Raw genomic sequence first — 25,950 nt, 5'->3', positions numbered from 1 at the left:
GCGACGCCATCGCCGACTTCATCAGCACGCATGCACTGACTTCCGCCGACTGCATTCTCTCCGGAGACCTGAACTTCCACCTGGAGAACAACAATGACATCAACTCCTCCACCCTGATAGACAACCTCGCCAACCTCAGGCTGGAACAGCTCGTCACAACGCCGACCCACATCGTCGGACACACGCTAGACGCCATCTTCTCTTCAAGCCCCCACGTCTCCTTCAGCCACTTCTCCGAACCCACCTGGACCGACCACCACTGCATCCACTTCAACTTTCGGAAACCCGTCGCACATCACAGCACCCTACAGATCCCCCGTTGCCGCTGGAGCAAAATCACTGAAGTACAACTACAGACAAACCTCACACTCAATCCTCCGACCAACCCGACCAACCCGGCCAACCCCGACAACGGTGCGCGCACCCTCAGACGATGGATGGACGACTGCGCCAACACCCTAGACCCGCTGAAAAAACAAACCCTCAAAGGCACCAGCAAGAGAGCCAATTGGTTCACCCCGGAACTCCTAACGTCTAAGCGCATCTGCCGGAAGCTGGTGAACATATGGCACAGCGAGAAGTCACCAGGCAGCCACACTGCCCACAAAAACGCCATCCGCAACCACCACCACCTCATCAGGACCGCCAAGAGAACCTCCTTCAAAAACCGCCTTGACAACAACGCACACACCAGCAAAGAGCTCTTCAACATTGTTAAAGAACTCTCCAACCCCAGCTCCAACGCCAACGCCATCCCGCCATCGCAAGTCCTGTGCTACTCCCTGGCCACCTTTTTCCACCACAAGATCGCCGGCATCCACAACAGCTTCAACCCCCGGACGACCCCAACAGGCCCCAACACGCCGGACCCACCGCACCCCACCGACCACAACCTTCTGACAACCTGGGCCAACGTGAGCATCAAAGACACAATTCAGACTGTGAGGAGGAGCAGGAGGGGTCCCGTGGTGTTACCCAGGAAGGCACTTCCGCTTTGCCATCATGCACGGACCAGGAACGGGCCAGCGCTCTAGTCTCAGGCAAATCGGAAGGGGCGGAGCCGAGTCTGACTGCGGAAGTGAGGAGGATAAGAGGACTGGGGACGGAACGGACGGTGTGCAGCGTTGGAGGCAGGAGAGCCGAGCATCTGGAGGACGGAGAGGAGAACCAACGGAGAGGACGTATTCCAGTAGGAGAGGAAGTGACGGACGTCGGAACAGCGGTGGAGGGAGCAGAGAGCCGCGTCAGGGCAGCGGAGGAGGGAGCAGAGAGCCGCGTTGGAGCAGCGGAGGAGAGAGCAGAGAGCCGAGCAGAGGACCCGGCGAGTGAATACCCAAGCCAGAAGAACGTCTTATACAACGCGAGTAAACCCGGTGGGCCGACAGGAGGAGGAGAAGACGCCCCGGGTCCAGGCGCCGAGGTCCAAGGGATGGGCCGTGGCCACAGGCAAGTGCAGTTGCAAGGGGCATTCTGGTGGGGTGTTTGGGGAGGTGGGAGGTAGAGTACTTGATTCGGGGAGGTGGGAGGCAGAGCACTTGAGTGGAACTGGGTTTTGTTTAATGTTCCTCACACCCCTCATCCCCACTGACTGGTGACGGTAGCACACATAACAGAGAGGCAGACTAGTGGATTGACCCCGTGTCTTGCACCCTTTTCTCTTCCCTTCTGAGGCCCAGAGACCCGGGATACCAGAGAACTTCGAGCCCAAGGAGAGACCCCATCATCTTGACTCGCTCTGGACAAGCAGGAAGCAGAGAACCAGTGCCCCGAGATCCCATGGATTCCACCCTTACATAGTGTTGTTCATAACTGCCAATATCTTGAATAAAACAATCAAGAACATAAGTAATGTGGTCTGGCTATTTACATCCCTTGGGTCCCAAAATCCCTACAAAGACCTTGGGCACAATCCACTCTGGCTCGCCGTCTGTCCCTTTTCCACACCACATCTTCAACAAAGCCTGCAGCTCCTTCGCACCCCACCTGCGCAACATCATTAACCTCTCCTTCGAGACCGCGACCTTCCCTGAGAGCTGGAAACACGCCGAGATCAACGCCCTACTGAAGACACCCAAGGTGGACCCGAGCGAACTCAAAAACTTCCGGCCCATCTCCCTGCTTCCGTTCCCAGCTAAGGTCATCGAGAAGATAGTCAACATCCAGCTCACCTGCTACCTTGTAGACAACAGCATCCTAGACCCCTCCCAGTCAGGATTCCGCAGCAACCACAGCACCGAGACCGCCATCATCGCCGCCACAGACGACATCAAGATCCTACTGGACAATAGCGAGACAGCAGCCCTCTTCCTTCTGGGCCTACCCGCCAACCTTCAACACCGTCTGCCACCGCACACTACGCACTCAACTTCACGATGCAGGGATCCGAAACAAGGCCCTGGACAGGACCTCCTCCTTCCTCTCCGGCAGAACCCAGAGAGTCCGCCTCCCCCCGTTCCCATCCAAAGCCTCCGAGATGATCTGCGGGGTCCCGCAGGGCTCCTCCCTCAGCCCGACGCTGTTCAACGTCTACATGGTGCCCCTCGCACGCATCGCCTGACATCACAACCTCAACATAATCTGCTATGCCGATGACACGCAACTGATCCTCTCCCTCACCAAGGACCCTCTCACCGCCAAATCCAACTTCCACCAGGGAATGAAGGCAGTCGCCGAATGAATGGAGGACAGCCACCTCAAGCTGAACACAGACAAGACGGAGATCCTCATCCTCGGGCCCAACCCCTCAGCATGGGATGACTCCTGGTGGCCCACGTCACTGGGGACACCCCCCGCACCCATCAACCATGCACGCAACCTGGGAGTCATCCTCGACTCGAAACTCACCATGACCAAAAAAGTCAATGCTGTCTCCTCCACCTGCTTCAACACCCTCCGTATGCTCCGCAAGATCTACAGATGGATCCTAACAGACACGAGGAAAACAGTCACCCAGGCCCTAGTCAGCAGGAGACTAGACTACGGAAACGCCCTCTACGCCGGCGCCCCGACCAAGCTCATCAACAGACTGCAAAGAACCCAGAATGCCTCTGCACGCCTGATCCTCGACATCCCGCATCGCAACCACATCACCCCCCACCTCAGGAACCTGCACTGGCTCCCTGTTGACAAAAGAATTTCCTTCAAGCTCCTGATCCACGCACACAAGGCCCTCCACAAGACCGGCCCAGCCGACCTCAACAGTCGACTCTCCTTCTACGCACCCAACATGAAAGTCCGCTCCGCAGACCTCTCCCTGGCCACCGTCCCACGCATCCGTAGAAACACAGCCGGAGGCAGATCCTTCTCCCACCGCGCCGCAACCACCTGGCACACCCTCCCCCTCACCCTATGACAACCCGAAGACCTTCTAACCTTCAGGAGACAACTCAAGACCTGGCTGTTCGACCAGTAGCAACAGCTCCCCCATCCCCCCCTACCCAGCGCCTTGGAACCCTTGCGGGTATGTAGTGCGCTCTACAAACTATTATTGATTGATTGATTGATTGATTGTCAGTGGACAACGTGAATGTGCCTTTCGACCATGCATTAACGGGAGAATTTGATTTCACATTTTCCAGATCTAACCACAACAAAATATTTTCCCAAAACCTAGTATTCAAAATCTTGACCCATATAAATATCTTCCTACAATAGACAGCGTAAACTTTGAGTCATGTCCAGCTTTGATTGTTGTATGGAAAGACATTACAATAAGGTGAGAAGTATGAACCAATTATTAAAGCATTAATCATGATAAAACGAAGGAAATTAAAATATTTCGTGGCAGGTCTGTGTCTCTAAAAATGTTTTGAGTGTGAGGAGGCGTCAGTCAGTCAAAGTTAACTTTATTCGGTCAATTAAAACCATCAAAGTGCAAAAAACAAAACAAAACCAATTAAAACTACATACATTAAGTACATAAATGTAGACTCATTTGCTTTTCCCCAACTTATCACAAAGTGACAGACATTAGATTTTTTAACAAAAGACAATTAAAACGGTTATTACACTTCATGAAATCTTACTCTGTTCAGGGTCATTATCTACAATGGGTTGAGATACACTTCGCAGAATTGCATGACACTTCATGCGAAGAATTGAACACCCCAACAATCCATGGCGGGGGGAATAAAAATACAGGACTCCAACACAGATTGTCTTAGTGCCAACCAGAGCTCCGTTTGAGGGCGTTGCGCAATGCACATTATGCTGAAATAGCGTGATACTCGCCGAAAAATGCTTCAACACCCCATCAAGGGTAGCATGCGCTATATAAATGCAAACCTCCCCCCCCCCCCCTTCTATGTACGGTGGGGTAGCGTTTACTATGTACAGTTGCACTTGCTATGATCTTTCCTATGTGAGAAGCGTCTTATTTCGTGTGTGAGCGACCATGAAGTGCTCGTTTGTTACCTTTTTTGGGGGGAGGGGGTAGGCTCAGAGTGATGGCGCAGGAAGTGGGGAGAGGATGTGGCCTAAACGGACAGAGCTGCCGACTTTGGAGCTGGGGAACCAGGTTTGAATCTCAGCGTCAGCTCAACATCTTGTGATTCTGGACAAATCACGTATTCTCCCCCTGCCCATCAAAAATAAATGTGTCCCTGTGTAACGTAACTGGTGCTCACGTAAAGCGCTTCAGTACCTTCGGGTTGAGTTTGCGCTATATAAAAACAGCAACATTAAAAACAAGCATTGGGGGGGGCGTGGCTAGCAGCCGATGAAGACGGTCGCAGCCTAGCGAGGCTCCCGACCCTCCGCCCAAAATCCGCCGTTAATCCTGTTATAGACCCGGGATCCCTGTGGAAATCGGGTCGATCCCGGAGGCAACACCCAGGTCTGCTCCGGTTCGGGTGGCGAGCCGAGGTGACTACTGCTGTGGGCGCACCTTGACGAGAAGTGCCCGAGACGCCTGAGCGCAAGATGGCGGCATCCTGAATAGCGGCCGCCGGAGGACAACAGCGGGTCCACCCCGATGTCTCGCTGCACGGGAGAAGAGAGGCGCTAGACTACCGGGAGGAAGTTGCGGCCGCCCAATATACCGGCGGACCCTGAGGTCAGTGAGGGGTCCGGTCGCGGGAGCGGCCCTGGCGGAGCTCCGCCCCGCCCGGGAGGTGATTAATCTGGACCCCGGCTTTGAGGCCCACGTCCCCAGTGGACGCTACTCGGTCCCGGAGCCTAGCAGAGCGTAAGGGAGCAGCTGATGCACGGCAGACTTTGACCTCAGGAGGTTCCTCGAGGGGTCCGGGCGCAGTAACAGCCCTGGTGAAGCCCAGCCCCGCCCGGGAGGATTACTCTGGGACCCGGCTTCGAGGCCTGCGATCCTGATGGGCGAATCACTATCCCTGAGCCCAGCTGGGCAGTAGTGCTGTTTCAAAGAGGGACCCGGAAGGGTATTGGGCCCAGCCACGGCACCGTCGCACTGGACCCGTGTGACGCAAGGACAAGGAGCCGGGAGCGGGAGGGGGCGGTACACCCGCCACGGTCCCAAGTGCTCTTAAATTTATACACCGGTTTCGGGGCCTGGTTGTCTTTTCTTCTCGGTGGAGGCTGCTCCAACCCACCAACGCTGCTGCGCAGAGAGGATGGACCGAGGAGGAGCTGAGTGAGGGGAGTGGGGACGAAGCCTGCCTCACGGACCCCTGATCCTGGTGTGGCCGGTGTGGAGCCCAGGACGTGGACGGGCCCGGTCGCGGGGCCTAGCTGCTTTCCCGGTGGAGGCGGCTCCGGCTCAACCGCATTGCGCCACAGTGAAGGTGGACCGGGGGAAGCTGTGTGAGGGGAACGAAGACGACGTCTGCATCGCGGACCCCTGAGCCTGGCGTGACTGGAGTGGAGCCCCGTCCCCGGACGACCCCAGGCGAACCCGGTGGGGGCCTGTGCTGCCACCGGGCGGGACATTGTCATCCTGCAGGGGAAACCTGTCGCCCCAACACGCGCCGGGGGGCAGCTGGAGGCGCCAGGTCACTAATCCCGAAGGTGAAGACACGGCAGAGACTGGCCCTTGGTGGGACAGGAGGGGCCTGAGTGGTCCCAGGGGAGTGCTTCCACACCCAGTGCCCGACTCGGACCCCGCATAACAATTCCGAAGGGTCGGCATACCGCTGGACGACCGGGTCGCGGTACTACCACCGCGAGGCCCGCGGCCTACCTGTTGCGGGGGACGTAGACACCACCTGTTCGTCCTTGGGAGCCCGGGCCCACGCCGACGGTGCAGGATGGGGAAACCTAGGGGACCCAAGGGAGATGGGAGCCCAGCCACGGAAACTCCGGAAGACTCCTCACAACCTCCCACGGAACTACAACAGATGCAGGACCGGATACTGGACGCTATTGCTGCCACGAAGGAGGCACTTCATCACGATATTGTGCAGGTGGCAACGAGGCTGGGGCTTCTGCGAGCGGACCACGCGAAACTGACGGACAGGGTCAAGGATGCGGAAGACGCCCTAAAGGATGTCGTGCCGGCACATAAATCGATGGATGGGCGGCTCACGGAAGCGATGGAGCGGATACAAGCCCTGGAGAGGAGGGCAGAGGATGCTGAAAACCGCAGTCGGCAGAACAACGTGCGCCTGGTGGGTCTTCCAGAAAAAAAAGAAGGCACGGACATGGTAGGCTACTTGCACGAATGGCTAAAGACTGTGGTTGCCCCGGAAGGTCTTTCTCCCTTTTTCACCCTAGTACGGGCGCACCGCGTACCTTCCCGGCCCCCACGTCCGGGTCTACCGCCTCGCCCAGTGGTCATCAAGCTGCTTCACTACAAGGACAGGGACTGGCTTCTACAGCGGGCCAGGGATGCGGGCCCGTTTCAAGTGGACAATAGCAAAGTTACGTTATTCCCGGACTACACGCTTGAGACCCAAAAACTGCGTGCCTCCTTCCTCTCTATCAAAAAGGAACTGCGTACAGAGGGGTTGCAGTACTCGCTGCTGTTCCCGACCAAACTCCGAGTGATAATAGACGAAAAGGCGCTGTTTTTCGCAACATCGGCGGAGGCATGGGCCTGGTGGGACACCTACAAGGCGGGCACGGACGGAGCTCGATACAGGGCCGAGGAGGAACGCCAGAACCATACAGTCAGACGATCGCGAAGGCTCCGTGGGCGCAACCGGGGGTCCAGAAAACCGACGATCTCTCAATCGGAGGACGAACGGAGAGCAGCACTGGTGGGGGCTTTGATTTCGGATCGATATGAGGTGCATAGGGGAACTAGACAAGGGTGAGCACTTTCTCCCCTGTTGTTTGCCCTCGCGATGGAACCGTTAGCGACACTGGCTAGAAGAGGTGACTCTTACCGAGGGTTGGAGGTTGGAGGGGCCCACCACTATATATCACTGTACGCGGACGACCTCCTGCTATTCTTGGATAATGCCGAGGAGGCAGTGGAGGGTGCCGAGGACCTACTGGCGCGATTCGGGGATATCTCGGGCCTAAAAGTGAATTGGGCGAAGACTTGCCTCTTCCCTCTCCGGAAAACGGAACGGTGCCCCTTGGCTCGCCCCGAGCTACGCTGGGAGCCGGACTGTCTACCCTACCTTGGGGTGAATATCTACCATGAGCCCGCGGACCAATTGGATGGCAACATAGGCCGCTGTATCCGAGCGTTGCAGGGCAACATGGCCTTTTGGGCCACCCTCCCTTTGTCCATGACAGGCCGGGTATACCTGCTTAAAATGATTGCCCTGCCACGATTATTGTACTTTTTTAGGACCCTTCCTGTGTGGATACCGGGAAGCATCTTCAAACGCCTAAAATCCCAGATAGTGTCCTTCCTGTGGGGAACTGGCAGGCGGAGAATAGCATTGGCGACCCTGACCCGCCCGAAGAACGAGGGAGGACTCGCGGTCCCTGATTTCGAGCTCTACTACCTGGCTGCCCAGCTACAATTGTTCACGCAGGAGTTGGCAAGGGTATATCGGGGTCCGGAACAAGAGAGGGATATTGGCACCCCCCGCCATGTGCTAGCGTATATCACCTTACAACAGAAGCTAACCCTCAGAGGGCTGTCCCATGAAGAACGGTCGCCGAGACTATGTTGGAACCGCATGCAAAAACTAGCTGGTCCTGGACACCCGTATGCGCCCGAAATCCCGCTAGGAATGCTAACAGCGTTACCACATGGTGGAGACTGGTCGAACCTCCAATTTTGGGAGGAAGCTGGTTTGCAGATGGTGGGAGACCTCTATACCGATGGGGTGCTCACACCGTACCAGACCCTACAGGAGCAATACGATCTCCCAAGAGGGGACTATTTACTGCACGCGGCCGTGGTGGGGGCAATACAAGCACATTGGGGGGAGGGACTGATTGAACCCACAACGTTACCGTCGTGCCAATACACGATGATGGCGGCAGGGACGTTCAAGGCCGTTACGTGTCTGTACTCCAGATTACACACAGAGAATCTGCAGCCTCTTACGCGACTCAAAACCCAGTGGGAGGCGGACCTACAGAGAGAAATCCTGGATACAACGTGGTCCCAATTAGTTCAGAGGACCAGGAAGGGCACCAGAAACGCCCGCTTCCAATTGATACATCTTTACATTCTTCATAGGGCCTACCTTACCCCGGATAAAATAGCACGATACTTTGGCGCGGAAGACGCAGCATGCCCCAGATGTGCGCTACTAGGTGCGGATTTACTTCACATGCTGAGGAGCTGTCCACATTTGCAGGACTATTGGAGGGAAGTGGGCGACACCCTGAACGAGGTAACAGACAGGGACCTGCAATATGATAGTGCGGCTGCACTCTTACACTGGTTTCCGCACACATGCAAAAACAAGCTAACAAGCAAATTCATAGACATGGGCCTACTTATCGCGAAGAGAGAGCTCACCAGGGGGTGGAAATCAAAGGCAGCGCCGACACACCGGAAATGGCTGACCGAGTTTCAGAAGTGGGCTGCGGCAGAGAGCACGATTAGATACCAACTGGCCCGGCATGGGTCGGTTGAGAAAGCTCAGGAAACAGCACTAGCGTGGGAAATCCTGGCCCAGGCTCTCAGGGATAGTGCAGTGGAGAGTGAGGAGGAGGAGGAAGCTGTAGACCCTGGGGCCCCAGGGGAATCGGTCCCGGTCCTAGCACCTACCCAGGACACACACACTCAATGATCAACTCCAGACTCCTTAGACTACCAACACACTTCAGTGTACTGATTCCGGACACAGACAAAGGACGCCATGGGACACCGGAGGGGGAGAAGGGGGCGGGGGGGGAAGAAGGGGGGGGAGAAGCATCCCAATGGTAATAGGGATCGCAGCAAACATTAGCCGGATGCTGGGGGGGGGGGTTTGTTGATAAAAGTTAAAAGCAGAAAGCGGTTGACCACTGGGCACAACAGCACTCAGTGGTGGAGAGGATGTACTGAATGCGACAGACGCCACCCGGCCTCCGGGATGCGGGTTATAAGGCTGTGTAAGTGCTAACCGGATGGAATGAAGGAATCTAAGGTCCCGCGCACACCTACTTGCAAATTTATTGTATTGCTTGCATTGAACTCTGCAATAAAAATTGTTTTACAAATTGTTTTTAAAAAACAAGCATTGGCATAGCCAATAGGTCTCGCCTTTAGGACCTTATAAGTGTTTAGCCATGCAACAGTTGATGTTGTTGCACCAAGGATATTGTGCTGCATAACTAAATACTTATAAGGCCCCAAAAGCGAGACCTATTGGCTATGCAAATGCTTGTTTTTTTCTCTTGTTACATTGTTTAGCACTGAGAAGCAAACCAAGGCTAGTTTGCGCTATTAAGAAAAACCTGAAGTAAACAATGGCCGTTCCTTTCAGAAAGATATTCGACTGATGCTTGGTAATGTACGTGAATAAATCCAAGAATTTCATTTGTGAACAGGTTTTTTCAGTCCTTTTGTTCCTTTGAGGCATAGCTGATTAGATGAGCAAAGTACTGAACGTAAGAGAGGCATCCAGCACATTCAACCTTTCTTCCTGTATTTTATACAGATAACTGTTCAGATTCGATAATAAAATAGAACATGGCATTGACAGAGCCCAAAAGTAATTTTTGAAGCATATAAAACGCTTGTGAGGTAGCAGTGTTTGTTGATACGGTAAGCAGCGAAAGGCAAAGACAATTAAATGAACGTATGCCTTAAATGAGGCTTTAGGGAAAACATATTTTAGTCGAGTAATACAGGGCTGAAATGATACAACAGTTGGGCTCAAATATATAAATACTATTTAAATTCAGGCTATTGTAACTTGATTGATGGGTATGCTCAGATGTGAGTCCCATGCACTCCTCACCACTCGATTCAAGCAAGCCGGGCTGAAGACAGCTGGAATGCCAGAAACCGGTCCTCTGAAGCTTGTTTCCAGTCCAGGGAAGGCATGGCTTGGCAGTTCGGGCTGGACTGTTCAGATGAGGTCTCTAATAAAAGAGAGAGGGACCCTCTTCCAAAGGGATGGGGTACCAACTATTGACTATGTCAAAAAAGAAATTCCCTTTGGACACATTAATCAAAGCAAAAATGACAAAACATACAACAACGATACAAGCAAACTCAGAGCAATGCAATAGTAAACCAAATTCTGAAACAACAAATAAATTCCAAATGCACAGTTTTATTTAATAATTAAAAATAAGGTTAAAAACCAAGTTTAAAAAGGATATCAATCAAGGGAAAACAGACAATATAACGAAACAAATATATTCTAAAGTTCATCACATAAGTTCCTAAAGCTCAACCAAGGGAGATACTCAAAAGGGTGTTATTCAGCGTCAGTCAGAATAGTCCTTTGATTATGCAGTTGATTCTCTCCCCCAATCCTCAACGCGTTTCGACGGGCATAGTGTAATATAGCTGTCTTCTTCAGGAGAAATATTAGCTGTCTTCCCAGATAACTTAAAAGGAGGCGTGATTATCATAAAAGGGATGGATATCTCCCGTCTTTCTCATAGGATGAAATTCCTGTTGCTAAGCAGTCTCTGATAGATAATATTGCCAAATCTTATGTATATTTTCTACGGTCCTATCAATGGATACTTTGCAAGACCACTTCAGCGAGTGAATATATCAATCTCTTCATACTACTTCCATCTGATAACATAAGAATGTCCTGCTTGCACGCGGTAACTAGGTTCCGTGTTTGTGAAAATGTATTGAGTAAGGACACCGAATAGTGACTTTGTTTGCGAGCCAGCTCAATTACGATTAGGGATGCTTTCGTCTTCCCAGTCGCTAATAAATGCTGTTTCTTTTAAAACGGACCAATTTGATTCCCGCGTTTGCTCTCCGTGGTGTTCAATAGTTGAACTGGTGAGACTGTGTCGCATTTATGTTTTTAAACACTAAATACATGTTTCGATTAAACTGAGAAGCAAGTTCACAGCGACTGCGACCATTGCCAATAAGCAGCTTTATTTTGTGTGGGGGAACCTCCATGACCAGACCAAGAGCCTGTCTGGGCCAACCTCAGCCCCGAAAGTGCCCCGGCGCCGACTCCGCTCACTGTCCTGATGCCACTCTGCCCAGTACAGTGGGCATGACACCCCGTGGACAGCGTGTGCCCTAAGGTGCTCACTGATGCTAATTTTTATGCGAGAGCTCAGCCTGGCACCCCACGCCCGAATCACAGACAGGCTGTCACCGGGACCCGTCCCCGTCTACACAGCTGCACAACCAACAGCTCTGGCAGCAAGACGTATCTCTACGACACAGGCGGCATTCCCACCGGGGGCCGCAAGCCACCCTCATGCTGCCCAACTGTTCCCCACTTCCAAGAGAAACCTACGCATGCCCCTCCCCCTCGGAGCCCATTGATGGCGCTGCATAAGCCTTGTATAGTCAGTTTTCAATAAGTAATCAACACTCCTCGGTTAGACCTCAACCCAGTGAGAGAGGCTGTCACTTATGCCAGGTTGGGAAACACCATCTCACCCCTGGGAGCCAGAGTGAGACTAGGCCGCGGGCCAACCGGGCCACGCATGCCGTATAAACATGCATTTTATATTTCTCCAACCCCGACAGCCTCAAATTTCATTGAAATGCAATCTTCCTTGAATTTGCAACCTGTATATATGTAACTCCAACCACTAGCATCTGAGGTCGAAACAAGCACCCACTTCCATTCCCATGTGAATTCATTCCCTGTGAATCAATCTAGAGCCATCTTCAAAGTAAACGGTGTACTCTGAAGTCCCCATGCAATTTTAACTGGTCCGTTTGCAAAGCGCTCTGACACCTTCGGGCAAACTTTGTACCCTTATAAACAAATAAACTGAGTGGGTTGCTCACTGTGTCCCCCCCCAGCACCGAACAAACCATGCAACATGTGGTGGCCACAGCCTACAGCGGCGCCTCACTCAGCCAGATGAGCAGTATTTTTAGGTCTCGCCTACGCAGCGTGCATGCACTCCATAGGAGGACCTTTAGCCGTCGCTCTGGTCATTTTCAAGCACACACTGGAGCTTGTGGCGGCATCCACCTTGCCGGAGCGTGCAAGGGCGCGCCACAAGCATGAGTGCAGTGCTTGAAAATGACCAGACTGCTCTCCCAAGCGCGCGCGCGCGCCTCGCCCACACGTCCGGTCACTCACTCGCTCCGCCCTCTCCTTTTTGCTCACGCGTCTTGTTTACACATAACTCCCCCACTTCATTTGGAAGTCCCACAACTGTCTTTGCATCACCCGTGTAATTCAAACAGGGTCACTAGACAAACACCCCCAATCGACCTGAGATCCTCTCCAACTGCCCCCCGCCCCTCTGGTGGCTGTCAAGGATTTCCAACCTGAGTGCTCCTCCCACATCTTCTCAGCCGAGACCAATTAAGCAAAGTACAGTACTTTAATTCTGAGGACTCCTAAGTAAATAACGCTTGTTCTCCTTGCAGTGTCGATGTAGGCCGCTTTCCATGGCTCTGCTTCCTGATTGTGCACTTTTCCTGCCCAGCTGACCACTCAAAACAAAACACTGCTCTTCTGTGGTTGAGCGGCGCCACATAACAGCATGCTGCCGCCCATGACTGCTGCCCGCCCAGCCAGGTAGAACACAAGCCTGGTCCCACCTGACAGACCCAACCGCCTGTACAGGCGTCGGACTTTCTGCAAACAACTGGGGCACCATGGAAGGGGGTGCATGCAGGGGCACAGCTGGAATGCAGAACGCCTACCAGCAAAGCAAAGTCAGGCCTCAACATCCAGGCGTCACCTGGGACTGGGCGTCAAGATCACATGGTGGCCTTTTATGAAAACAGCACTGCTAAGGATATGGAATCCAGTCAAAGCAAACACAGTAGCAATAATGTAAAAACATACATATATAGGACTTACTGTACTCACCAATAGATACATACAACTAAATATGCCCATATCATGCATTGCTGGTCTCAGAATGAATCCTGGGTGCATACATCATCGGAGAGGCACTTGCATTTTCTGTATACGGCATCACCGAAGTCTCGCTCTGCTGCATGAGTCTTCGAGCTCACATCCAAAGCGCTGCACAGTTTTTAATAACATTTTCATATCAAGGGAGGCCCATTGTCTTATTTACCAAATGATAGGACTCCCTCATCAATTTCCCATTGTCACCTATTACCTTATCTCCTAACCTTTTTAAGGGATACAACATTTCATCAAACTGCATGATTGCCCAGAGATTATATGGCATATCGGGTGTGATGACGTAGCATGGGAACGTACTGTAGTTACACCAGTGCTGCTAGTTAAATGATTGCAATTCTTGAGTATTTTCAGTAGCTGCGCCTGCCCCACATTAAGAGGGTCCTTCAGGGTAAAGAACAAAACCACGTTTCTCGTCGCCCACTCTGCATGTTAACGTTCCCCAAGAAGAGGCATTCTAGAATGCTTGCTCCTTTGATGTGTCAGCTGGGGATTTGACGTCTATGGTGACTTCATTCACCAGGGGCCCCTTTAAGGGTTTTATGGTAAAGTTTTTCGAAGGAATCCAAGTAGAAAAGTAATGCGGTTTATTCTTGAGCAGCAAAAAGCCACACAAGGGAAGAGGCGACACAAGCTGCCAGGCGCAAGAATGCTGACAGAGGCAAACTCTAGAACACACTGACATTCCACATGTCAAACAAACGCAAACAGAAAACCAGCAAGCACTGGAAAACACATACAAACCATGCAACAGGTTTCCACGACATAAAGCTGTTTCTGCATTTTGTGCTGCAGATTCCTGGCCATTCACTGGAGAGCATTTACTTGTGTCTGAATTGCAATACATTACAATTCCACTCAGCATGCGCCTCTATTACATACAGATGACAGGAGCATGCAGTGTGACTTTAAAGTAGATTCTGGACACACAGGTGAGGTACCCTCGGTTCAAGTATTTTCCAACCAGCACGAGCAGAGGGACAGCCTTCCTTACGCAAGTATTATAACCTTCTTTACTGCCTGCAGACGATTCAGTTGGTTCAATGATCTGCTAAGAACACAAATCTTGCAAGATTATTATACGTTTTTCCTTGTGATTTAAGGGGACTTTACAGACTCTGTGGGGTATGAGTGTGGCATTGGTTTTCATTAGAATCCTGTGGTAAAACCCTCAATTTATGGAAAATCCTTTTTTAAAAGCAAAACATACTCATGATTAGTACTCTTGTATTTACTGACTAAACTATTGGTACAATATTTGGATCTAAATGGATACCTAATCCCCAAATGGGAACCGCTTTTTGGGCACGTAAATTTTCTCTTCCGTTACTCTGCCTGAAAATTCCAAATGTGCCCGTAAATATCCCAATACGTCAATTTTATCACCGGCATATTATCTCTAGGCCATACAACACGAGGAAACAACGCTTTTTCTCCCCATGGTTTTTAGGTCTCGCCTACGCAGCACGCATGCGCTGAAAAGGAGGGCCTTTAGCCGCGGCTCTGCTCATTTTCAAGCACACACTTGTGCTTGTCGCTGCATCCACCTTGAGGGCGCGAGCAGGGGCGCGCCACAAGCACGAGTGCAGTGCTTGAAAATGAGCAGACTGTGCGCGCACGCACCACTCCTGGGCTTGTAATTTATTTCCCTCTGTTTAAACCTTATTTCCTGTCTTCAATTGATTCCTTGTTTATTCACTTCTTCCTTAATCTTTTTTTACTCTTTCCATCAGTCTCCTCTCCTTTCCTGTCTTCTTTCCAATGTTCATCTTTTCTACTGTCGCTTCATCCTTGTTACAGCAGGTCTTAAGTATACTTTGCTTCCTGTTGAACAGTCCATCGGTTGAACCCGCCAGCTTTGTGAAAAACTGCTGCTAACCCCTTTCCCCCTGCCCTGGTCGAATGTCCTAGATTTGGCTGTGAAAGAAATTGCTACTTTACTCAACCTTTTTAACTTGATGACTGTTTCAAATGTTTGCAAACCACTAATATGGTCTTGCTGCTTTTTACTCTGTTGTTTGACTCTATTACAAATTAATTTTCATGTTCTTGCATTTAGGTTGGCATTTACTTATTTTGCACATTAGCTTCCCTGCCACGTTGCCAAACATCTGCGCTCTCACGTGCTGTGCTATTTTTAACTCACTGTGTTTTTAAAAAAAAATAAAAAATGTAATGGTTTATAGTTAACTATATTAAAAAAAGATGATTATTAATCAGATTGCTCCAGGGTGTGGCCGCAGATTCACCACGAGTGGATGGAAGGGCAGTCCTGATCCTCCTTTATGTCAGCGACGCTGTCCTAGTGCCAAACATGGCCATGGGTCTGCATAGTTTAATTGACTGCCTTCTGAATTTATAGAGGCAAGGGAACCTAAAATGAACTTTAAAAAAACACATACATTGATCTGTGGAGCAGTCGCGTCAATCATGAAGTTCCCACATTAAAGGCATAAATATCACGAGGAGCACATCATTCTCCTATCAGGGCATTCTTTTTACTACTAATTGTTTCTGAATTAAGCACATTGATAACAATATGTTAAAGAGGATGTGTGTCTGCAGGGGCATCTTTAGGTTTGCCTCCAAATTAGGATGTAAACCATTTGGAAAAGGATTTAAATATTTAGAGCCGAATGTTCTTCCGTAGCCTCTTTTGGTAGTGGGCTTTGCGGCCAAGCCAAACACAATATTTTCCAAGCTCAAGAGAACATTTTTCTGTGGTGACTTCTCGCTGTTCCTCAGTATGCAGTGGCAGACATAGTACATAGGAAATTGGAGTTGCCACACTTGCTTAATCTATAAACGATTAAACCTATACAGTTGTGTCACTCATTTTGGTGTACAGGGGGGACTCGGTTCAACAAATTAATCATATTGGAGTGTTTAAAATTGGAGAAGGCACTGAGAATTTCGTGGCTCTCGTGAATCTCTGTAGAGCTGACACAGCTCAGTAAATAGGCCAGACTGTCTTACGCATTTCAGCAACAGGGAATTAAAGCTTATACAACTTAATGAAAAATAATGAAGACAGGCGTGTTATTGGCTCCCACAGGTCCTCTGAACTGCATATCACTCCGTGACACCCAATAAGGGGCCTAAGCAGTGTCTGTCAATTACACACAACATCCACCATCGCTTTGTCCTAACATGGCGAAGTCTGGGCACATCACATGTGCTGATGGCATTCCCAACAAGCATTGGCAAAGCCAATAGGTCTCGCCTTTGGGAACTTATAAGTGTTTAACCATGCAACAGTTATTGTTGTTGCACCAAGAATATTGTGCTGCATAACTAAATACTTAAAAGGTCCCAAAGGCGAGACCTATTGGCTATGCCAATGCTTGTTCTTTAGGCTACTTTGTGAACAAACCAAAAGCAGGTGCCCTGTGCATACCGCACGACAGGACAATGAGAGGTGTTCCCCTGGGCCAGAAATATTGGTAATGCTTGGCAGAGGCTTCGAGTATAACGTACCTCCAACTCACCTAACAACACGAGGGGCGTGTTCCAACTGTTCCCGGATGCAATTAAAACATTTAACATTCCCTTTTGTTAACAGCAGGGGGCCCGTCCTCACAAAACGGAAGGAAAGTAACAGACAATATATTCTTATATCAAGCCAGTACAAATAAATGCAAAAGGCAACAAAATGATGGAAGGAATGCACGAATTAATCTCAGCTGCTGGTGATCACATAATTACAACGCCTCGGTCCGGCGGCTGTGCCCATGGCAGCTCCAACCCGTGCCCCCTGCGCACACAGCGCAATAAAGGAAAGGGGGTTGGCCATGTTCCCCGCAGGGGGGCTGTAGAGGGGACCGCCCCTAGGCATTCCTTCCTACCCTGAAGGGGGTGCTAGCATGGGCGTCCGCATGGGGGGGGGGGGCAAGGAGGGGCGAGAGGCCCCCCCTGGAGCGACCCTCCTTGTCCCCCTGCGGACGCCCATGAAAACTGACTTCAAGACGGGGTTCTCACTAACTTTTCTCTCCTTTCTTTTATTTGCTTCCCTGTGAAATGGATCCAAAAAAGAAAGACGCTTTTGCTGGAAATGTAGTCTTTTTCTGACATTTTAATTCAAAAGTGCAGCATTGGGAATAAAAGGCTAAAAATATGAAAAATAGATAAATAACTAAATAAAGTAAGACAGAGTGGTAGCAAACTAGCCAAACTGATTTTATTCACACTGAAACACATTAGCGCCACTTTTACAGAGTTTGCCAGTTAAGCGCTATTTTTGTTTTCTTGTCTTTGTTTTCCCTGGACTTGGAACTAGTGCACCAATCCTGGAGGTACCAAAATGTGTGGATTGGAACACAAAATGTGTGCTGCGGCTCTGCGTCCATGGATGTGGTCTTTTTACCCTACTGCTTACGTTTTGTAAGGATATAAGCAATGGCCATTGAAATGGGTCCATTCAGGGCCCTGTATTCGTGTCCTTAACTTTTCAGGCAAAAGCACTCACTGATTTCTGAATAGTGAGTGTAAAAGCATTAAGGTAACCATGTTGTTCCTGTTTACATTCCCATGGTTTGCTAAATTTTGCATTCCCTATAAGTGTTTGCTTTTTCCAGGATGTTTATTTTTTTTTTGTACGCCGCATATTGATCTTGTCTAGTGCGTAATTTAAATTGAGCTGTAACCAGGTGTTTATAGCGGGCAACAATTGGGTTGTAGTTGAAGACAGTGGGAGTTTTTCTCAGTGGGGCAGTACGGTGTTCAGTGAGGGAGAGGACGTGGCACTATGGTCAGAGCTGCTGAATTTGGAACTGAGAACCAGGTTCAGCCTTAATAACCAGTCCACCAGACCACTCTCCAGGGGGAGCACAATCACATGCTAGACCTTAGAAGGCTTCGCAACACCTTAGAAGTCCTGGTGTCTTGGCAACCAGCAGGTGGACCCTAGCATGACAAGTGTAGGTTAACCTTCAAGGCTTGTCCACCACTTTCCATACTGAAGTTCACCTCCAGTCTTGCGGGCAGGCCTATGAAGCAGCACGCCCTAGAACAACAGTCACTGAGGTCACAGGACCCTTGAGAAGGACCAGCTCTAGGGCGGTGCAACCAGTGTGACCGCACCGGGTGCTGACTTTAGGTGGAGGCATCATGTTTGCAAGTATATTATGGTTTTAAAAACGCTTGCAGCCTCCTTCCTGGCTTCCGGCAATTTTCGGCAACAATAAAAATGTCATGATGACTCTGGTGATTAATGTTCTTCCTAGAGAGAGATCAGAATTTTGTCTAGTGAAAGTTTTGACTCGTGGAAAGGTAGCTCAGAGGGTTAATGTACCGGCTGCAAAGAACATGCGCCATGCAGTTCACAAAGTGCACATAATGTAAATAGGTCAGTGGGCTACTGCTTTTGTCAGAGAGATCCTTTTGGTACTTTCAGTTTATAAGGTAAAATCCTAACTTAGAGCAGTGAGCCATTAACTGTGATCTAAGAGCTGCATACAAACTGCAAGGTATAAATTAGAGCTTTATGTCCCCCCCCCCCCCAGTCTTTGATTATCCTAATGTCCCAAAAAGTGTTCTTTTGGACAGAAATCAATTCTGATTATTAAGGAGAACCCCCAACCATGGTATTACGTTTTAAATTCCGGGTATTGTGTTTCTCCAGACCAATCACTGTAAAACTATACGGGCTACTAGTATGGTTGTCATGTGACTCCTACACCCTGTAGTCCTTAGTCTTATGTAACATTTTCTATGCAGTGATTTACACACATATTGATTGTCTCTGTGTAATGTGTGTGATGTAAAGTGCTCTGACACCCTACAATGGTATGAGTGGTGCTGCAAATCAAATTAAAAGCATCTGAGAGAAAGTGGTTATGGAGACTTGGGGGGCACAGTTAAAGGGTGGCAGTAAGGGAATCCATGGCAGAGGTGGTCATTGGTTGGCACTAACAAACATTAATACACAGGACACCACCAGTGCTATGGCTGGCCCTCCCCTTGAGGCCAGTCTGCCTCACCCAAAGGTACCTCCATTGGCCTTGTTTCAGCAGCAGTAGCTGCAATTCACCAGGGATGGGCAATGCAGGATTTTCACACACCAAACTAAGTTCGCAAACTTCAGTCTCCCTGCTTCATTCACAGGCACTTTTAACATGGCTGCCTGCTGTGGGGCCACTGGAATTAATGATGCAGCAAAATATGACAACATTATGCCCTAGTGTTGAATAAATTATGCATTAAAAAAAAAGGCTGCAGCGTAATGCAGTATATTTTCAGATATTTTATTATTTTGATGTGTGTACACATGCTAACAGTCTCTGGAAACATTTTGCCCTATTAGTACCAGTGTAACATATAAATGCAGCAGTGAGAAAGGTGACCAGTCAACCTTTCAATAGGCCATCCACTTTGCAGCAACACCAGTCACATTTTATATTAACTTTTGATATGTTTGAGCTACAAACAATTTATTAGTTTAAATGGTCAGATCATGCAGCAGATCTTGCATTATGAGGCAAATATGGCAGAGCCATAATTTTAGAGAAAACATTTGCAAACTAGGATATTTTGCCATTCATGTTTGAACTGCTGTTGTTGAAAAAGGGTGAAGTGCTGATGACAGAAACTCCATGGCTCGGAGACAAAGTGCTTGTGTTTTATCATATTTGGTACATTCTGTGATTAGAAGCATATCCCACTTTGTGAATAGATTTTAATGTCAATAACTCATTATAACATTAACCCCTTCTGTGCTGATGACGAGCCTAGGCTCGTCATGCAGCACGGTGCTCGTGTGCTGGTGACGAGCCTAGGCTCGTCATGAGCCGTGGAACGCTCACACGCGGGGCTAATTTCCCCGCTGTGCTGAGCGTTCCATTGCGCGGGCGTGGTCATGACGAGCCCAGGCTCGTCACCAGCACACGAGCACCGTGCTGCATGTCGAGCCTGGGCTCGTCATGAGCACAGCGGCGCCGTGCGCGGCCCCCCTCCCCACGCGCTGTGGGGAAATTAGCCCCGCAGCGAAGGGGTTAAATAATCATGTGTATCCATTGGTTGATTAAACTGGGCAGTGAAATGCCAAACAAATACTAAAAATTGGGATGTCTGCGCATTCTAGCCACACCTCTGGCTCCACCCACAGATCCAATCCTTGGGTTATTCCCGCCCTCTGATTCTCCGCCCACTGTTCCCCTACTTTTTTCCCCCCACTTCGACCACTGTGTAAGACTCAGCATCCCTGGACCTGCGATGTGGCGCAGCTGCGGGCGCCGCATGTGCCACACATTTATGGTGCCGGGCTTCCGCATAAGGGAGCTGGCCATTATTGTATCCCTAAATGTGTGCACGATGTCAGTTTGACATTGACTACATTTAGAGGGACTGGCGCTGAATAACAGATGTTTGTTACTCAAAAGTACTCATTTTATCGACCTCAAATGGATGAAAGGCCGAGCGGACTTGCCGGGATTTGAACCTGTGATCATGAGGTCGAACACAGGCCCCTGCAGTGGCTGCTTTAGCTCACTGAGCCATCATGTCCTCCTTTCTCTTTGCTCTCTGCACAGAAACAGCAGATCCCAGCGCCACGGCCAGTTTCCGTCTCTTTTGGCGGACGGGACGCATGGGAATCGGCTTTTCAAACTACAATGATTTGGGGACCCCCTCACCCTGAGGGGCTGTGTACTCTGGAATAAAACCACCTTCTGCTACATTTCTTGTCAACACAGGAGTCTCCAGGAAGCAATTTAAATGTCAAGATACCTCTGGGAATAATGTTCTCGCTCAGGGCACGAGTGGGGTACCACGCGGGTGGACGCCGTCCCCCCTGCCAAACAGCTGGACTTCGCTCTTTGGCCTTTCTGGGACGAGATCGGAGCCACCTTTCGTGACGTCACTTCCTGTCGTGACATCACTCCCTGTGACAGCGTCCCCCCCCCCCCCCCCCACACTTCTTTTTTTAGGACTTGTGCCCTGTTCCCGCTGGAGCCAGATAAGCGTTTTGTCTAGTGACAGTTTCACCCATCAAGTAGCGCAGATGGTTAATGTGCCTGCTGCATAGAACGTGTGCCAGACGGATCACTGCACTGCATTTTATGTGGCAAGCTCAGGGGGTTACTGCTCTTGGCAGAGATCCGTTTGTTACTTGAAGTTCATAAGTTACAACCCTAATGCAACACATATACACATGAAACGCAACCCAGGAGCTGCATTTAAACTGCATGGTATGGGTTAGAAATGTATTTTCCTCCAGGTTTTCATGATCCCAATGTTGCTAAAAGGTTTAGGTTGGGAAGAAATACATTCTTTTTAGTAAAACCAACCACGGTTGTACGTTTAAAATCCTGCGTTTGTGCCTCTGGACCACACACACTTGAAATATACTGCCTGCTAATAAGGATGACGTGGGATTCCTACAACTTGTAATCCTCACTCACAATACCAATAGCTCAAAATCAAGTCATTGCGAGACCTATTGCATTGTAAATGCTTGCTTGTTTTGGCGGTTGGATAAGCGGTGTTGCTGAGTGTTTATAGGGAAGTGGCGGCAGCTAGGAGTGTGTAAGTGAGGTTACAGTTTGTACTTGTGAACGTCGCTACTTTGCACATTGTCGCTAGCCTTAGCAGTGCATCGCAAATGTGAGCTGAAAATGAGAAGGAAAGGTGAGTTTGCTTTAATGTTTCAACCCTTGCGGCATGGGACAGCTTGATTATGGCTGCAGGGGCGGGTCTAGGCTCATGGCGGCCCTGGGCAGGGAGCGTAGGTAGAGGCCCCGGCCCCCGCACCATTTCTTAAGAGCCTCAGGGGCCCCGGCCGGGGCCCCCACCATTTCTTAAGAGCCTCAGGGGCCCCGGCCAGGGCCTGCACACCATTTAGAAGTGTTGTGGTGGCCCCTGGGGTTTGGCGGCCCTGTGCAGGTGCACAGCTTGCACATGCCTAAGGCCGCCCCTGATGGCTGTGCCAGGGCCTGAGAGCAAGGAGAAGGGTGGTTGATTCCAGCTAGCATATTGCCACAAGAGGTGGCTAGGAGCATGGAGAGGGTGAGTGTTGAGGGGGCTTGCAGGGTTAAGGGGACAACTAGGGATGTATTTGGAGGTTGGCCAACGCCTTCATTGTTTTGGAGCGGTGAGTGATACAGGTGAGGTGCAAAGTTCGCCGGCAGATTGGAGGGCTTTGTAGGGAGTTCGCTACGTTACTGTTGTTGGGGTGTGGGGGCGTACTTGGATCAGGAGGGTAATTGCGGGTGGTACGCTACTTTAATACAATATGGAGTTTTATGCAACAGTAAAAAAAAGTAGCACATGAAAGTGTATAGATGAACAATAATACAGAGGGAGCAGCAGGGAGCCAGCGATGACACAGAAAACATGTATTGCGCTAGACGGAAAGTAAATAACAGTGGCATGCGATACAAGCAAAAGGGACGTATAGACATGGAGGGAGGAACGAATATAGGGATTCAACTGATAGAATGACCAATTGGTGAGGTTAGTCAACTTTGGCTGGAAATGGAGAGTAAAAAAAACCTCTCAGATGTCATAAATTGGGGATCAGTGGATGGAAAAAGAGCGGCTGGGTCACAATGGGCAGAGTGATGAGACTCTCAAATTACATATATATTTGTCCCTATATAAATGTCCCTACTTAGAAGCCTTTCTTCGAAGGGCTTGAATCGGGACCAAAAACTGCCCTCTTTATCATCTGGTTTCTGAGAGGCAGGAATTATGTAATTCAAGGAAAAAGTTGTCTCTTCTCAACAGATTCTTAAACAAAGCCACCCCAATTACCTAGCTTGACCCACCTAGCACACTGACCAATTAACACATTGACCCTGACCTCGATCCCAACCCCCTCTGGATACCCCTCCCCCGCCATATACTATATCAATATTGGTAAACAGCCTTTACAACGCGGCTGTTACCCCGTAAGTAATTACATTGCATGCGTTATAACGCATGCAGTGTAACAAAGCGTAGCCATTACTATGCATACTATTGCATCGCATGCGCTTTTACAATGTATGCGATGGAATGGCTATCCACATCGTTGTGAAGAAACTGAGGCTGTACCTTATCCTCACAACGACGTGCACAGTACCCCGCCTCTCAGGAGACGCTGGGACCAGGAGAGAGGAACTACTAGGAGAGGTATGGGCGATTGTGCTTGGGGTGCGGGTTACTTTTTTGGCCGTTGGGGTAGTGTTGAAGTGGAGTTGTAATGTTTGTGTAGGGTAAGGTTGTGTTTTAGTATTTAGGGTAGTGTCGGGGGGAGTCGTGCAGGGTACTGTTTGAGTGTAGGGACTGGGGGTAGGGGGAGGGTTGTGCTGCGGGTAGTTGTTTAGGGTAGTGTTGTGGTGGTTGTGTAGTGTAGGGTAATGTTTTAGGGTTCAGGGTAGTGTTTCAGTGCCGGGACAGGACTGTGGGAAGGGGGAGGGTCGTGCTGGGGGTAGTGTTTTAGGGTTTAGGGTAGTGCTGTGGTGTTTGTGTGGTGTAGGGTTGTGTTTTAGGGTAGTGTCCTCTGATGTCCACTCCAACAGGTGATCCAGTGTGATTCGTCCAATTATTTTTGTAGCCAAGAAGGGAAATGGGCCGGCAACATGTGGGGTCCAACATGCATCTCTTCTTGAAAATTGAGCCAAAATGGGGGTATACCTGCCTTGCACACAGTTACAAATATTGGAAGTAAGAGTGCCCATAACACTGGATTGATCTTAAATAAACCCATGGGCACACACCCCGTCCGGCCCAGGTGCATTTTTAACAGGGCTATTTAGTATCGCCTTAAGGACTTCTCTATCAGTGATAGTGATGCCCAACGGTAAAGGTTCTGCCAACAACCCGTTCCAGGGACATCTTAAGGATGTTGGGGGCCCTGGACCAAGCATATTTTGGGGGCCCCTGTGACTAACAGTTGTGAATTTATGATCCTATTTCAGCTCTTTCATGCCCTCTTTGGCCGAGCCACTGATAGTGCAAAGACACACTCGTACAAATTCTGAATGTGTTTACATGTAATATTCAGGGATAGCGATGTGTGTTTCCAATACTGTAACCCAGCAGCTGATCGCTAATATTAGTGCAAATAATCTCTGACACCCTCCCATTTCTCACATATGAGGTCTGGATGTTGCATGAATCAAACATTACATTTCTCTACAAATTGTCTGTTATAGAGACACACATCACCTGCATTGAAAATAAAGCAAAGGAAAGTGGTATTTAAAACAATCTGTTTAAGAATTGTTCACTGCCATCAAGGCTAGACTCTGTTGAACAGAGCAGGGGGCCCCCTGAAAGGCTGGGGCCCTGGGCCAGAGCCTACTTTGCCCATGCCTTAAAACGTCCATGACCCGTTCTCTTCACAAATAGCAGTAGATCAGGAGATTTTACTGAAGTGCTCTTTCCATCTTTCACAGACCATATGAGTGGTCCCTAAACCAGAGGAGCCCCCAGGGCAAAAACTGCCCTAGCTGTTTTCCAAAAAGCTTGAGAATCCCTAGCTTGGCAGGCAGCCACTAGGTTGCCCTCGTCTCAACCCTTAAATCAGCCTTACTAGTTTTTAAGGCAAATTTGTAATCGCCTACACCACTCTAATACTGTTAGTTTGAGAGAAGACATCTTCTGGCACCAGTCTTGCACTGTAATTTCTGATTTGTAGGGGTGTATCTATCAATAGTAGTATAGGTCTCGGACACCCCTGCTGAGCCACTGCTTTTTAGCATGTGTTCATAATGTCCCTCATGGCAGAAGAAGCCTCACTGTAGACATATATATGCCCATGCTCCCTGCACATTCAGACACTTCTCACCACCAGTTATATAAAACATACCCCCTTAATGTCCCTGTAGATTCACACACTTCATTACCATTTATATGAAGCAGCCATCTCAAATGTCCCGGTACATTCACACAACTCTTCTATGAAACAAACACCCCTTAATGTCCCTGTAGATGCACACACTTCTCACCATCCCTTATATGAAACAGACACCCCTAAGGATGCTTAAGAGACATTACACATTTTGTGTAAGAAAGAGGTGACCAACTAATCCATGCTCCTTTAGCCTCACCTTAAATGACAAGTATGTGCCTAAAAATGAATGAAATAAAATTTATATTGCACAACTAAAACCCGAAGGCATCAAGGCGCCTAACAAAACAGATCAAAACAGAGGCAAAACACAACTACACGTATGCCTTCGCAAAAAGCCGGGTTTTCAAAGCCTTTGTAAATGACTGCATGGTGGGGAGGGACTTAAGTTCCAACGGGAGAGTATTCCACCACTTAGATGCCAGAGTGGAAAAGGCTTTGCCGCCCCATTTAGCTCTACGAGTGCGTGGAACTGATAACAGAATTTTGTTAGTAGAGCGCAAGTTCCTAGAGGGGCTATTGAGACAGGATGGATCCAATTCCAGTAGGGCTGCCTCCAGCCAGGGCCCCGTAGGTCATGCACAGGGTCTTAAAAAGAATCCGATCTTCAATGGGAAGCCAGTGTAACGATTTTCTGGCGGAGGTGGCCGAGGCCCGTCTGGGTAGATCTAATACGAATTTGGCCGCCGCATTCTGGACCACCTGCAAGCGCTGCAGCAGACCCTTATTTAGTCCAGCATACAGCGCATTGGAATA

The sequence above is a fragment of the Lissotriton vulgaris genome, chromosome 12 (assembly GCF_964263255.1).
Source record: "Lissotriton vulgaris chromosome 12, aLisVul1.2, whole genome shotgun sequence".
Taxonomy (NCBI): domain Eukaryota; kingdom Metazoa; phylum Chordata; class Amphibia; order Caudata; family Salamandridae; genus Lissotriton; species Lissotriton vulgaris.
The sequence above is the reverse complement of the archived record's forward strand: the minus strand, read 5'-3'. Positions refer to the sequence as shown.